A 17,616-nucleotide genomic window follows, 5' to 3' on the forward strand; every position below is an offset into this window, starting at 1 on the left:
GGTGGCTAGTGGGTATGGGACCACTAGTTGTAGATTATTATTTATTATTATTATTAATATTATTATTAATATAATTATTTATTATTAAAAAAAAACGGGTCAGGTCGTTTCAGTTTGGTTATAACTTGTCTATGTTATCTTTTTTTTGTCTACCTACTAGGAACTTCTCCTCTAGATTGTTGCACATGCTATTCTTCAATGGAATCTAATTGAAACGTTTAATCTCTCTTTTTAAACAACTAATACGCTATGTCCTCTACAATATTGACTACCTTTTCTCCATTTTCTAACCAAAAACTTTGCCATTTGTCCTCCATATGAATAATATCCACCATATACTATTTGACAACTTTGTTCTGTCCATCAAGGTTATCACTTGCAGACATTTTTTTGTACCTTTTGTCCATTGTCAAACCGAAAATTGACCCTTCTCGTCTACAAACTTGACAACTATTTTTTTTCAAACAGATTTAAACATTTACTCCCTCCTTTATCTACATCTATGAATTCTCCATTCCATATCCTTGTAACACATGATATAACAAACTTGACATGTATCTTGACTCTATCAAGGATCAAGGTAATTTTATTGGATTTTACTCAATTGACTCTCTACAATCTCCATTTATTCCCTTAACTAAATTGTTACCAACCACAAAAAATATAACATAACCTTATATCATTAAAGACCTTCAAACTACTAGAGCAGGTTATTATTGGAGTGCCTTAATGATAGCTAAAACTCCATACCAGCATCTTTTTTAAAGTCGTCGTATCACAACACATCCTAAGAATTCATAGCAAATATGTCTACACGAAATCAAAACAAAGCTTAACCTTCTTTTTTCACTACCCGATCATATTCAGTTATCAATAGTACTTTTATTAGCTAAATATGGGGTCCACTGCTCGCTACTAGTAAAACTGGAATGGATCGTGTGATTCACCACCATGTTCTCAAGAATGTGAATCTAGATACCTTTCTAAATGCACTTTTTCTTGTTAACAAGTCCTCCAAGTTTCACCCTTTCTTCATAAGGTGTGTTAAGGCTGGTAACCCGTACGCATGTTATTTGGATAGTCTTCACCTTACAGCTACGGAAGGTATGATCGACGAAGCCATAAACCTACTCTTCAATACTATTCCATTTTCCGAGGAAATGCAGTTTACCCTTTGCTTGTTCTTGATATGTGTTGGTCACTACCACGAGGGTGTCTCCATAATGGCTTCATTTAGGGAACGTGTTGGGTCCTATCGAATGGTCGAATATTTTTCAGAAATTGTGTTCGAAAACATTCGGAGAATTGGGTCCACGCCCAATCAAAAATTGTAGCTCCACCTGGAGGCTTTTAATGTTCCAAAATGTGTTGGTGATGGCTTTATATGCACCATAGGTTCCCATTGTGAAGCTTGCTTTGTATGGTGGACGACTATTCAGTTCATTTGTATGTTCTAATTTTCTATCAGTTTGTCATTTTAAGCTCTGCATGTAAAATTCTATGCATTAGTTGTGTTTTCAAAGTAATCATGCTGTTGTAGACAAATTTTCGCATCTACTATCCACAAAGCTCCTGTTAACAAACCTCTTATGTAGTTTATGCCATTATGGACAATGTTTATATGCTTTGATGGACATTTCAAATGACCGCCTTGGTCCATCATATTGTCTAGCCTTTTTTGTAACCAAACTAAATCGTCCAAGTCTAGTTAGACTAACTGCATTTGATTTTTTCTTTACTCGAGTTTATGCTCCACTCGAGAAGTTTTTTGTCCATCAATCAGCTTTGACGTTGCGTGTTAGTTTACACATACATAAAGGTGACAACCTTTATCAAGCAAAAAAGAGAATCTAACATTGTATTTAATTTTTTAATTATTTTCTCCAAAATATCCCAAAATAAAGAAGGAGAGCCCTAAACCAAAGCCATCCATATACATATACTAACTCGTTTCCACCATCAAACCTTCGTCTTCTACACTTTTTTTACCGGAAAGTAAGTTAAATAGGAATATGGGCCAATACAGCTACAATCAACCATCGTCTTCCTTAGTTAAATCTGTTAAGTCACGTGACAGCAATGGACAACACTATGGGATTCCACTCAAATGCTGGTGTGGTGGGAACCTGGAAATGATCACACATCGGGCTGGTGAAAACCAGGACCGCCTGCTCTACAATTGTGTTAGATCTGATGTAAACCGGGATCTGAAGTTATTATTTCTATCATTTTACGATCCCTATATTCACTCTTATTTGTTATTTTCTTTAAATCAAGGATGGTGGTTTGCATCTCAATAAGTTGTGGGACCGCTGCGTTGTCTAGAAAGTCCATGACCTACAATGGAAGCTTGAGGAGTGTGATGACCAAATTGAATTTCTCACCAGTGGACCAAATTGAATTCCATCTACCGCTCTTTTCAACCATATGCCTCTCATGGCTTGAAGCCTCTCATATTATCATGACATGGTGGTGCATCATTCCACAACAAAGGATCATATTCATCTATCACATGTCCTCCAACAAAATCAACGAAATCGTCATCCCCATTTCCAACCAAATGATCAGTTTCATCTTGCTCAGGTCCTCCAACTGCAACTAGCGCATTACTTTCAGTCGCATTACCATTTTCTCCTTCCACCCTTTCCAAATTGTTGGCCCGAGAAGTCTCTCCGACCTCATTTGCTGTCACACCCTTCATTGCCTCGTCAACAACAAAAGGATCCCATTCATGAGGGTAGTCTTTGTTAATTCGATCTGTCCACTTATCTAAATTATAATTTAGACTATCGTATACTTCCATTACATCTTCCATTGTCCTCGTTATGGACAATCGCATGGGATCATGTCCATTGCTTATATTTTTGTCCCCAACTTCTAATATTCTCGACAACGTTAACTGGCAATCGCTTTCTTCTTGACTTTCGTCCACTCCAGTGTTGTTGTCCACTCCAGTATTGTTGTCCAGTACTCTGTTGGTGTCTACTCCATTGTTGTTGTCCACTACATTTTCCTCAAAATGAAGTTCATTGCACACTCCTCTGTAGTTTTCCACTCCATCGTTGTTGTCCACACCCACTAGATTGTCCTCTATATGTACTTCATTACACACTCCTCTGTTGTTTTCCACTCCATTGTTGTTGTCCACTCTGTTGACATTGTCCCCAATCGTTGTTCTAGTGGACCACGCACCCACTTCCTTGTCCTCACCATCTGGCTTACTCTTCTTTACCACCACTTCACTTATTGTGTCTACCACATTCTTCTTTTTACTCGTACTCTCCATGGAAACCACTCCACTTTCAATGTTTCCAACCTTCTTCCCCACCTTTGACTTATATACTGCTTCTACTTGTTCGACATAAGCCGCCAAAACTGAATCATCAAGGAAATCATCTCCTTCGCTAGATTCTTCCCCAATACCACCCACCTTGCTCTTAAATAAAGCTATAGCACACCGATTTCTTACTTCAATTCCTTGAACTACTGCCACTCACTTTGAGATTTTATTCCCACCGGAGGCATTTTACCTTGACTCATAACCCACGCCTCCCTTTATAACAAAAACTCATGCTTATCCTCGTTTCTTCTGCACAAAAACTGAAAATTTGTGCGACTCTTCTTTCTAACTCCTTTATTGTTGTCCCTCTGTCATAGGACACGCACCTTGCCAATTCTCCCATGCGTGGCATAAATTTCCAGATCCTGCTAGCTGCACGCTCCCACTCCCCAACTATAACACACACACTTTCTTCCATGCCTTCATACACAAATGACAACACAAGGTACTTTCAGCTAAAAATTTGAAAACTTTGCCCTTTTATACATTACAAATAAGGACAATAAATGCATTCCAACAATACCTCCGGAAAAAAACCGCAGCCAAAAATCATATCCACACCACCAAAATGATCAGCTGCTTTCGCCCACCATTAACTCCCTCTCTCTCTCAAAATTACTTCCCTCTGATTCCTTTTGTCCTTCACCAAACACATTTTTTATTTTTAATTCACAAAACTTGCTACTTCCTTTTGTCCACAATTAATGCCACACAGCTACAGTGTCGAACATTAAATGCTAAGTTAGACTCACCGTACAACCACGCCGCATAATTATATGTCCCATAAAACGCAAAATGGCATCTTTTTTTATCTTAAATAGATTTTTGAGATTTTCCCTAACATTGGACAGGAGGGCAGCATCTTTATTTTACCTATCACTTGTGGTATACCGCACAAGAGGTTTAGAAATGTTGTTTAACTGAAAACTTCTATAGCGAATGTGGTACAATTGACAAAAATCTCTAGTTTTTAGGTGTAAGGTTTAGTATTTAGGATTTAGGGATTAGTTTTTAATATAAAAAATTTAGTTATATTTTGTGGTATTTTTGGAAAAAAAAACATTTTAGTGTTATTTTTGGAAAAGAAAACTAAAGGAGGTTTTTTGGGAAAAAAACTCATTTTAGTGGTATTTATGAGAATTTCCCTAATTTTTTTCGAGATCATAATTTTATATATGTCGTTTGAAATGCAATATCAAAATTAAAGGTTTGATAAATTTTTAATGCAAATTCTTATTTTTATAGCAAATGTAAATTAAATTTCAATACATAAATGCGCTTAAATAGATCTCTTGTTTGCCCTTAAATGTTTATTCTTGTAGAAAATAAGATTTACGGTAAATGGTTTTAAAATAAAATATTACACATTATTTTTATCTCTGCATTAGGTTTTTTTTGTCTTGGCTATCTTCACCTGCATTTTTTATTTGTGTGATTATTAGTATTGTAAAATGTTAATGGATAAGTTTTAAAAATAAGAATTCATAGAACATACACAAATACAATTCTAAATCATAACCAGACTTACACCTTCATATAAAAATGAAGAAATTCTATATACATAGAATTATTTTGACATAACATTATTTTCTAAACGAGAAAATAAAACTAAAAATAAGCACTACATTTTATTGGTTTTACATCGGTTTTATGGAAATTAATCTATAGATCTTTGTATATGAGGTCCAAAGGCATCACATCATTTGAAGTTTTTGTATACTATTGCTGCAATTACATTCTTATTGCCAAATCTCCAGAACGACCTCTCTTTTTTTCTACAAGCTGCACTAACATGGAAGAAAAATGGAACATGTCAATGAAGTCAAGAGCATATAGCTTCTAATGTACAAGCTGATTAGTTACCTTTAGCGGATTGTTGTCATATTTTTCTTGTTTTCTCGTCTTTTTTAAAGTATCAAAACTCATGCTTTAAAACTAAATAATTATGAAACAATCCGACCCTTTTTTTCTTAATAACCTAATATCTATTGATCTCATACTCACTAGCAACATACCCCCAAACATCAACAACAAAGGATAACAATAATAAATCAACTCCAATCAATAACCATCAAGGAAATAGCATAACATCAATTCCAACAATAATCCAGAACATAACCAATAATGAAATCAACATTCCTAACATCTATTCTAGACCAACAAGTTCCACTCTAGCATCCTAACAAGACACAGAGTAAACAACCGAGCCTCTAGAACATCCTCCTCTGCATCGCCTTGATCCCACAATTACACTTTGCTTTTACCTGCGCCACCGCACAAAAGAGAGGCGTAACTATTACAAGAAATACTTAGTGAGGCAATCCTTCCATCTACTGGGCTATACACACAAGCAATAAGATCTCTCATACCACAAACAACAAGAAATAAACAAACCAGGAACATGCATAAAGCAACACGACATAAACCGGTTACTGCAGAAGGGTGTCAACCAACACCTCCATATGGTGTCGACCGACGCTCGCTAAGTCCCCGAGAAATCCTCACGTTAGTGTCGACCGACACCGATGCCGAGCACCGATTTCCTTCGAACGGAACCTCTGAATCTTGCCTCTAAGCTTCTCTTTTTTGTCCCACATGAACCCAAGAATGAATCCAAGCCTCAGGAGCTACGAAAAACTCACAATCAACCAAAAGAAACAACCACACAACACACAAAATCACAGAAACATAGATCTTAGCTTAGATAAGCCATGGTCATGCACTCACCTTAGCCAAACAATGAGATCAATGCCCAAATGACGAAGCTACCACCACACCAACCTTCCCACCACGTCCCTAGTCTTGGATCCACACTCTCCAGGAAGAAAATTCTCTCACAGATCAAAGGAATCTCCCAAAAACCTCAAGAACAGTCTATGGAACACTCTTTTCTTTTCTTTTTCTCTCTAAAACTCTCAGAAACGGCTAAAGAGACGAAGGTAGTCGAGTTCTCCCTTTTAAACTCGTTTCTAGGGCTTCCCTAAACCAGCCACGCGACTGGAGAATTAAAATCGAACCGATTTGACCAACCGCGAATGATGTCGACCGACACCACAAGGAGTATCGATCGACACCCCTACCAGAAATCCAATTTCTTGTCCACGGATGTTACAATTCTCCCCCACCAGCATAGATTCGGCCTCGAATCTAGCATTAATCCAACAGCCAAGGATCTCCGGTGCAACCAACACTATGGCTCGCACATCCTCCGACCAACTATGAGGACTCATTCTGACCAATAACCCGCTGACCAGAACTACCTCTATGGCTCTCGTAGGAACATCACAATGTCCTACGGCCAACACTCACCACAAAGGCTACCAAAACGTCACAAAGACCCTAAAGACGTAACAAAGACTCCAAACACGTCACAGAGACCACACAAACGTCCCGCAAGACCGCCACTAAGGCCACAAAAATGTCCAAAAAGGACCGCCACTAAGGCCACAAACGTTACTGGGACCGACACCATGGTATCTGGTGTCACTAACACCATCGCCAAGGTATCCGGCGTCACTAAAACCACTACCACTGACCGGTGTCACCAAGAACTCTGTCACCAAGACCACCGTCATGTACAAAACGTCACTAAGACATACTACCACTGACAAGCGTCACCAAGATCTTTGATGCCACAAACAACAACAAATAAACAAACTAGGAACATGCACAAAGCAACATAACATAAACCGGTTACTGTAGAACGGTGTCGACCAACACTGGTCATCTGGTGTCGACTGACACCACAACTGGTGTCAACCGACACCTGCTCGACAATCCCAAAACCCTGACAGTGTCGACAGCCACCTCCACATGGTATCAACCGATGCTCACTAAGTCCCCGAGTTGCCTTGCGTTGGTGTCGACCAACACCGATGTCGAGCTGAGATTTCCTTCGAACAGAACCTCCGAATCTCACCTCCAAGCTTCTACTTTTCGTCCCACACGAATCCAAGAACGAATCTAAGCCTTAGGAGCTACGAAAAACTACCATCCAACCAAAAGAAACAACCACACAACACACAAAATCATAGAAACAATGATCTTAGTTTAGATAAGCCATGGTTGATGTTCATATATTTTACCTTGTTTTCCCTTAGTTTATTCACAACTTTTGCATCTTTTGCTATCCATTTAGGCCATTATTGTGTAGCTTTAGGACTAATCATGCATTAGAGTATAGTTGCATTGCATTTGCATCTTTTCATGAATAAACAGGTGATTTTGGAGCTTAAGGAGCATGGAAGCAATGCTGAGGAGAAGTGAAGCAATCCTGAGGAGAAAACAAGAGAGTTAAGGCTGTAGAATCAAGGTCCGGAGTCCAACTCGACCGCACACTCGACCACCACTCGACCGTGTGCTGAGAAGGACTCGACCGAGTGGAGAATGCATGAGAGAAGCCAGCTCGACCAGCCACTCGACCGAGCACTGGTCGAGTTGACCGAGCCGTTGACTGCTTTGACTTTTTGTATTTTTAGGGCTTCCACCTCACCTCCTATATAAGGCCCTTGTACCTGCAGCCACCAAAGAGTCCAGCTTTTTAGAGAGTCTAAAACCTAGTTTTTACCTTTTTTAGATTTTATTCCTTTTGCACTTTCTTTTATTTTAGATTTTGTACTTGTTTAAGAAAGAAAGACTAGATTCTTGTATTTTGTTTGTTTCATAACTTTCAAAATATTAAGATTTCGAGTTTTATTTCTTCATCAATATTGTAGATCTCTGTTTCATCTTTCTAATGATGCAAGTTTCAATATTTTCTGGGTTTTTGACATATTTCACCATGTGTTCTTGTGAGTAGTTTGCTTAGGACCTTGAGGATGGGTTAGGCTGGGTTGATCTTGTGGTTTATTTGATTTGGTCAAGCTTGATTGTTGTAGATCTCTTCTAGGCTAGATGTTCTTAATGCTGATCCTATATCTGAGAAGGTAGGGTTTGATTTCAAGCATCTTAGCATCACACCAATGTCTAAGGAGCATAGATAAGGCTAGATCTAGATTGTTGTAGATCTCTTCTAGGCTAGATGTTTTTGCATTGGTCAAGCTTGATTGTTGTAGATCTCTTCTAGGCTAGATGTTTTTGCATTGCTCTGTTTTTCTTGTGTTGCTCTGTTTTCACGTTTAGTCTAGCTCGACCCTGTACTCGACCTACACTCGGTCGAGTGCTGCTTGAGTTCATCCCCAGAACTTGTGTTTATGATTTGTGATTGTCTTGTTTCATTCCTGTTTCATTTCCATTGCATTCACTTAGTTTTCTGTTCATTACTTGTCTTGCATTAGTTCATCAGCATAGTGTCTACTTCTGTTCTAGTTTCATTATAGCTTTAATTTGTCTGTTCTGTTTGCATTTAGTATCTTGTTCTAGTTGTTTTTACTTTCTGCATTTCATATCTCATTATAGGATTGTTAGTGACAAACAATCTTTACAATTGGCTTGACTTAGACTCATATGCACATCTTGATTGTTCACAAACACTCAGATTGGATTGAAACCTCTTATACTACAATTGCATAAGGGGAATTGAAACACCCTGACTTCTATTCATTCCATACATCATCATTCCATACATCATTCATTCACCACACCACAAAGAAAGTCAGTTTCAATTTGGCGTCGTTGCCCATTTGAGTGTGTTTTGTGACATTTAGGATCATTATTAGTCTAAGATTAAGTTCGTTTAAACACTTGTGAAGTTACTGAACTCGAATCTTCCTTTGCTTGGCTGTTTTGTGTTTCAGGTACCCACTCGACCACCTACTCGACCACCACTCGACCGAGCTGTGATCAAGCACTTGATCGAGCCAGAAGCCGGATCTAAATAGCCATTACTTCCGAGTCGACTCGACCACCCACTCGAGCCTGCGCTCGACCGTGTACCTGTTCGAGTCTGTAGTAGAGTTTGTTGATGCACACAAGGTCAAAAGGCAAAGATAGTCTTCAACAGCCTATTGACAACATCCACAGGCTACAAAAGGGTTTGAGACATAAGCAGGGAAGAATAGTTCAACAACAACAAGGTCAAGACATCATGGAGCAACCAGCTATCCATGAGCAGAGACCAAGGCACATTGGTGCAGGAGATGCACCCAATACCCACAACCAAAGGGCTGGAATTGTGCCACCTTCAGTAGCAAACAATAACTTTGAGATCAAGAGTGGATTGATCTCAATGATACAAGCCAACAAATTTCATGGGTTGCCAATGGAGGATCCACTAGATCACCTTGATGAGTTTGACAGAATATGTGGACTCACAAAGATCAATGGAGTGAGTGAAGATGGATTCAAATTAAGGCACTTCCCATTTTCTCTTGGAGACAAAGCTCACCTTTGGGAGAAGACTCTTCCTACTGGAGCTATCACCACATGGGATGCATGCAAGAAAGCTTTTCTGGCCAAGTTCTTCTCCAATACAAGGGCTGCTAGGTTGAGGAATGAAATTTCTGGGTTTGCTCAAAGGAATAATGAGAGCTTTTGTGAAGCTTGGGAGAGGTTTAAAGGATTCCAGACTTAGTGCCCTCACCATGGCTTCAGCAATGAGTCACTTCTAAGCACCTTGTATAGAGGAGTGCTTCCCAAGATAAGAATGCTTCTTGATACAGCCTCTAATGGAAACTTCCTCAACAAGAATGTGGAAGAAGGATGGGAATTAGTTGAGAATCTTGCTCAATTTGATGGCAATTATAATGAGGACTATGATAGGACCATAAGGGGCTCCTCAACTGATCAAGAGGACAAGTATAAGAAGGATTTGAAGATGGTCAATGAGAAACGTGACAAGATACTCCTAAGCCAGTCCAAGTCCATTCACTTCATTGGTGAAGAAGAAGCTCCAGTTCAAGAGGGGGAGCCTGAATTTGCTGAGTTGTGCTACATGCAAAACCAGGGAGGATTCAAAGGCTACAACCAAGGAGGTTTCAAAAACAACAATCTCTCTTATATGAGCACAAATGTGGCCAACCCTCAAGACCAAGTCTATCCACCTCAACAACCTCAACAGCAACAAAACTACATCCCCAAGCAACAACATCAAGTGTTCCAGCCCCAATTGTGTCCCCCACCAGGGTTTCAGACTAACCAAGGCCAGGAACAAGACTTAAGAGCAATGATGCAACAGTTGTTGATTGGGCAAACACAAGGCAAGATTAAGGAAGCCAAACAGTTTGCTGAATTGAATCAAAGGCTCACATCACAGTACAATGATCTGAACATGAAGTTTGAAGGTCTCAACTCCAGAGTGAAGTATATGGAGAGCAACATTGCCTCTACTTCAGCTCCTAAACCCAACCAACTCCCTGGAAAAGCTGTTCAAAATCCAAGGGAGTTCACTGCAAAAGCCATTCATATCTCTGATGAGGAAGTCACTGAGGACAATGAAGTCCAAGTTTGGGGGAATTCATTAGTTACTGAAGCCCCAAGTGACGTTTGTGCAAAGCTACTGGAGTCCGCTATTGCACTCGACCAAGTACTCGAACAGCCACTCGACCGAGTGCATGCTCGAGTGGTCGATCGAGTTGCAGACTCAGAAGATGTCAAGCCTGCTAAGTACATTCCTCCTGCTTACAAGCCACCTCTTCTATTCCCAGGACGTTTCAAAGCACAAAAGATTAAGGAGCTTAGGGAAATCATTGAGAGAAAGGAGATGATGGCTAAGCAACAAGAAGAAGAGAGAGTTTTAAAGGAAGAAGCTGTGGTTGAGGAAGTGTTGGCCATACAAGAGATCACCATTGCTTACCAAGAAGAAGAGAGAGGACCTGCCTTGGAACAGTATGATCCATATCCTCTCTACAAAGATTTTTTGCTTGATTTGTCAAAGAAGAAGGCTGAAGCTCAAGATGAGAAGGATCTTGAGGACCTTGGAGGAGTTATCATTCCAATCAAGCTTAAGGATCCAGGTCCATTCTATCTGCCTTGCACACTTAGCTATCTCCACTACAACCAATGCCTTTGTGATTTAGGAGCTTCAACAAGTGTGATGCCATACTCCATAGCACAAAAGCTTGGGAGAACTGATTTCAAATCCACCAACCTTCATATATGTCTAGCTGATGGGTCAAACAAGGAGATAGTTGGAAGGTTGGAGAATGTCCCAGTCAAGATAGGGAAGGCAAGGGTTCACACTGATTTTGTGGTGTTGGAGATGGACAAGGAACCTGAAGATCCAATCATTCTTGGAAGGCCATTCCTAGCCACTGTTGGAGCAGTTATTGATGTCAAAGAGGGTCTTGTGACCTTGAACATTTCTGAAGATAAAGCCATGAAGTTTAACATCTATAACCCAACAAACCTTCCTACCATTGATGATCAACCTTTTACTATCAAGGACAAAGGAGGTCAAGAAGGTTTAAGTGGTGAAGCAAATCCAAAGGCTAAGCTCTCCTCTCAAGATGATTCTATGGAAAAGCTTAAGAGGTCAGTTCAAGAGTTGACTAGTATGGTTGAGGATCTCCAAGTTAAGCTGAACAAGAGGTCCTTAAGGAAAGCAAGACCAAGGCTCAAAATCAAGAAGAAATATGGTTTGTGTGTTAAGGGTGAGGAGATCAAGGATCAACTTCACAATGATCAAGAGGTTCCAGAGAGGATTTCATCACCTCCTTGGTATCTAAACCAAGTCTAAAAAGGACACCAAAGTCAAGCTTAGTGACTTTAAACAAGCTCACTAAGGAGGAAGTCCCTAAGGTATCCTTTGTATATATGGTTTATTTTCCTTGTAGTTTTGATGTGTTTTCTTTTATGTTTGTGTTGGACAGACCTTTAGGTGAAAATGTAGTTGGGTAAGGAGAGATTTAGACTTGGAGAAGGAGACTCGCAGGCCCACTCGACCTGCCCACGAGAGGTACTCGACCGAGCTAGAAAGGAATTAAGGCCCATTTGATCTTCAAATCGCTAGAACGATCAAGTGGAGGGAAGCAAGGTACATATTGTTTAAGGTTTTTGGTATTTTGATTTTGTTTTGGTATTTTCACGATCAGGGAAGCAAGGGAGACCAGATAGAAGAGGAAAAGAAGATTCGTGCTCCAGCTCGACCCCACCACTCGAGCACGTACTCGACCGAGTCCCGGTCGATTCCCATCGTCGAGCTGCCCCAATCTCCACCTCCAAGTCAACAGCAAGACCCCAACTACTCCTATGACATCATGCAGATGGATGTGGACAACTACTTCCACAATCCCTAAGGTACCACTATCACCTTCACTTGTAGATATCATTGCATTTGATGTTGTGTTTTGTGATTTGTTTTTACTCTTGAATCCTCAATCAAATTTCTTTCACACAGAGACTGTGTGATTTAAGTTTGGGGGAGGGTTTGAAATAGCATTTGATGTTGTGTTTTGTTTTCTTATTTCAAATTTTTAGCATCATCATGTTAATACTTGCATAGCATCTAAGGCATAGAAAAACCCTAAAAATTTGAAAATTTTTGAAAAAATCTTTATTAAAAAAAAAGAGTGTTCATGTAGTTTGCACTGCACATTAGGATCTTGTTTAGCATGTTTCATGTAGGATTGTATAGTATTTGCATTAGGGATCTATGATGATTATTCCCTTGTTAGCTTGTTTATTCACTAGACTAGGATCAATGCCCAAGTTAATAGTACTTTGATGCTAGTTGAGTGGTTAGAAGCATAAGATTGAACCAAGCCTTGAATTCCTACATTTCATTTGGTCTAAATTGAAGCATGTTGAGATTTGAAACCATTTCCTATTTATAAGAACCTAATATTGACTTTAAATTATCAATGTGTGCATTGCCTTAAACTCATGGATACCATATACATATTTGGATCATCTTCTTCCTTTTTACCACTCTTGTTGATCCAAGTAGCTGATTTCCTCATTAAGAATCAGTACTCCTACCCCTAAACCAAACCTTCTTTCAAGCCATGTTTATTCTTGTGTGTGTGAGGCCTTTTTGGGATTGAGCTTGGTAGAAAGTGTTAGGTTTGAACTGACAAGAGTAAAGCCTTGTGTAGTTCTAGTTTGCATTTTTCAAACTAGATAGGACTAGGTGGTTCACTTGTTGGGTTTGGGACTTGGCTATTATGAAAAGAAAAGAGAAAAATAAAAAGAAAGAAAAGAGGGTAGAGTCTTTAAGAGGAGAATGTGTTTAAGTAAAAGTCTAGTGAAAGGATGGGAAGTAAAAAAAATGTTGAGAAGGGTTCTAATTAAAGAAAAAAAAAGAAAGAAAAGGAAAGTCTAGCAAAATGCTTATATGTCTTGAGAATAAGAAGAAAAGAGAATCATAGCAAATAAGTAAGAATCCTCCATCCCACTAGAAAGATCAAATAAGAAACATCTCCTAAGACTTGAAAACCAAAAGAGAAAAGGGTGAAAAAGAAGAGAAAAAGTTAAAGGGTAGAACTAGGATCATTTGGGTTTAGATTGCTAGGATAAAACACTTTGGGAGCCTTTGGGTAGACAAGGTTTTATTCTTGTATGTGTCTAGGTGTTTTTACCTTTAGCATTCTTCTAAAGCTCAATCCATTTTCATGAGAGAACCTTGATTTTGATAAGCCCTACTCTAAAAAGAGATCATCATTGTCTCAAAGCCTTTATTTCCAAGCCAAATGAGTTTAAGCATTGCATAGAATTGATTAATGTTCTTGATAGGAAATGGTTGATTTGAATGCATGTGGATGTCTAAGGCTCAAATCAGTAAAGGTTGTGATATGCTTGTCTAAAGTCTTTAAGTATAGCTCATTCAACTTGCATCATAGTACTAGTAACTTGGACATTGATTCTAGATAGTCTATTTGCAAGCTTTGGGAGCTGAGATCCCACTTTCAAACCTCACCTACCTTCTTTTGTCTTGATTATTTGCTTGAGGGCAAGCAAAGACTAAGTTTGGGGGTGTTGATGTTCATATATTTTACCTTGTTTTCCCTTAGTTTATTCACAACTTTTGCATTTTTTGCTATCCATTTAGGCCATTATTGTGTAGCTTTAGGACTAATCATGCATTAGAGTATAGTTGCATTGCATTTGCATCTTTTCATGCATAAACAGGTGATTTTGGAGCTTAAGGAGCATGGAAGCAATGCTGAGGAGAAGTGAAGCAATACTGAGGAGAAAACAAGAGAGTTAAGGCTGTAGAATCAAGGTCCGGAGTCCAACTCGACCGCACACTCGACCACCACTCGACCGTGTGCTGAGAAGGACTCGACCGAGTGGAGAATGCACGAGAGAAGCCAGCTCGACCAGCCACTCGACCGAGCACTGGTCGAGTTGACCGAGCCGTTGACTGCTTTGACTTTTTGTATTTTTAGGGCTTCCACCTCACCTCCTATATAAGGCCCTTGTACCTGCAGCCACCAAAGAGTCCAGCTTTTTAGAGAGTCTAAAACCTAGTTTTTACCTTTTTTAGATTTTATTCCTTTTGCACTTTCTTTTATTTTAGATTTTGTACTTGTTTAAAAAAGAAAGACTAGATTCTTGTATTTTGTTTGTTTCATAACTTTCAAAATATTAAGATTTCGAGTTTTATTTCTTCATCAATATTGTAGATCTCTGTTTCGTCTTTCTAATGATGCAAGTTTCAATATTTTCTGGGTTTTTGACATATTTCACCATGTATTCTTGTGAGTAGTTTGCTTAGGACCTTGAGGATGGGTTAGGCTGGGTTGATCTTGTGGTTTATTTGATTTGGTCAAGCTTGATTGTTGTAGATCTCTTCTAGGCTAGATCTTCTTAATGCTGATCCTATATCTGAGAAGGTAGGGTTTGATTTCAAGCATCTTAGCATCACACCAATGTCTAAGGAGCATAGATAAGGCTAGATCTAGAGCTTACCATTAGGCTTGCTAAGAGATTAGAAGTCTTGTTTGGTTTGAGATGTATTGCTTAATGCCTGCTTGTGTAGATTCTTTACTTTGTGAGAACAAGTCTAGAAATGCATAGGTTTGATTGTTTCATGCCATGAGAGTGGATTAAACATGTCTTAGAATAGTATGTCTAGAGATCAGCTCAAAGTTTGCTTGAGATTTGTTGACCAAGTTAGATAACCACAATGATTAGCTCAGCCCATGAATCCCTCCTCAAGGCCTTCTTTGTTTATTAATATCTTAGTCTAAATATCATTGCTTGCTTGTTGTTTGATTAGTTTTTGCATTGCTCTATTTTTCTTGTGTTGCTCTGTTTTCACGTTTAGTCTAGCTCGACCCTGTACTCGACCTACACTCGGTCGAGTGCTGCTCGAGTTCATCCCCAGAACTTGTGTTTATGATTTGTGATTGTCTTGTTTCATTCCTGTTTCATTTCCATTGCATTCATTTAGTTTTCTGTTCATTACTTGTCTTGCATTAGTTCATTAGCATAGTGTCTACTTCTGTTCTAGTTTCATTATAGCTTTAATTTGTCTGTTCTATTTGCATTTAGTATCTTGTTCTAGTTGTTTTTACTTTCTGCATTTCATATCTCATTATAGGATTGTTAGTGACAAACAATCTTTACAATTGGCTTGACTTAGACTCATATGCACATCTTGATTGTTCACAAACACTCAGATTGGATTGACACCTCTTATACTACAATTGCATAAGGGGAATTGAAACACCCTGACTTCTATTCATTCCATACATCATCATTCCATACATCATTCATTCACCACACCACAAAGAAAGTCAGTTTCAATGGTCATGCACTCACCTCAGCCAAACAATGAGATCTATGCCCAAACGACGAAGCTACCACCACAACAACCTTCCCACCACGTCCCTAGCCTTGGATCCACACTCTCCAGGAAGAAAACTCTCTCACAGATCAAAGGAATCTCCCCAAAACCTTAAGAACAGTCTATAGGACACTCTCTTCTTCTTTTTTCTCTCTAAAACTCTCAGAAACGGCTAAAGGGACGAAGGAAGTCGAGTTCTCCCTTTTAAACTCGAGTCTAGGGCTTTCCTAAACCAGTCACGCGAACCGAAGAATTAAAATCAAACCGATTTGACCAACCGCGAATGGTGTCGACCAACACCACAAGGAGTGTCGATTGACACCCCTACCAGAAATCCAATTTCTGGTTCATGGATGTTATAAATTATAAAAACATTTGTTTTTCTCTCCCATTATATTTAAAAGCTCTCCAAAAGTATATATATATATATATATATTACATATTTTTTTTTTGAAAATTAGTTATTTTTATTTATTTTCTTTCTTTTTAGATCCATTAATTTTTATTTTTTCATCATCATCATCATTAATAATGGTGTAAGAGAGTTTATGAAATTCATCATTAATAAGAGAGTAGCATTCAAAAAATGCATTGATTAGTGTTTTAAAAAAATTCATAATAATTAAAAACACTATTATTATTTGCCACAATAATCAATCAATAATCAATCAACAAAAATAAAAGAAAAAAAGAATATTATTTTTGTTAATAAATTATTATATGAATTAATTTCTGACATAATTTATATTTATTATTAATATATAATAATAATAAAATATTACATCAACAACTTTAAAAGTTGCTAATAAACAATCATATTTTAACTATTAAAGTTTCTACAGTCAAAGAAACTAAAACCAAATTCTCTACAGCTAAAATTTTAAAGTCAAAGCCTCTACAAGCCAAAAGTAACATCTGTTACAAATCATAGCCTAGTCAAATTAAAGTTTAATAACAGCAAAATAGATTAAAAAAAAATACTATAAGAATAAAATACACTCGATAAAATGCAAGTAATTAAGCTTATAAAATCCTAAAGTTTTCTACTGTAAAGGGCTTGAGTTCAGAATAAACATGTTACGTATGTTACATTTCCTCTAGAAAAGAAACTATACATGACTACATAGTAATTTACGTACCGATATATTTCAACTCGATTTGCTCCATAATCAAGCTCAGAGGTATGTGGGTCATCCATCCCCTGACCTATGGTTTTGTTACCACGAAAGTTACAAGAACGTTCATTGACCCATCTGCATTATCACCCAGTCAACAACAAAGAAAATAAATTATTTGAATTGAAATTATTGTGCCAATATATATTCTTATAGTAAACATGCTACATAGAGAGAACATATAACAGTACAATCCAGTGAGAAGATGATATGAACTCCTTTTATCTTTAATTCTAAATCCCATCAAGGATCTCAATAATATTAACTTATAATTTCGATTTTGACTTAAAATATTTGAATTTCAATGTGAGAAAACCTGAAGGCAAAGGCTTAGGAAAACCTGAAGGATTTTTCGAACCAGAAAAGTAGCTGAAGCAGGAAAGCATTGCCCTTTTCCTTTTTCGATGGCTCAAAATTCTCCTCCTACATGTTTG

At 38.2% G+C, this 17,616-nt stretch overlaps 1 non-coding gene across 1 annotated transcript; it reads right to left on the reverse strand.

Annotated features, from left to right (window-relative positions):
* Window positions 1-9,761: 9,761 nt before the first annotated feature.
* LOC147928407 (small nucleolar RNA R71) lies at window positions 9,762-9,868 on the reverse strand. The gene has a single exon (XR_015581056.1). It is a non-coding gene; the product is annotated as a small nucleolar RNA R71 (small nucleolar RNA).
* Between the last annotated feature and the right edge of the window lie 7,748 nt (window positions 9,869-17,616).

Source organism: Camelina sativa, chromosome 14 (assembly GCF_030686135.1).
Source record: "Camelina sativa cultivar CO46 ecotype springtype chromosome 14, ASM3068613v1".
Lineage (NCBI taxonomy): Eukaryota > Viridiplantae > Streptophyta > Magnoliopsida > Brassicales > Brassicaceae > Camelina > Camelina sativa.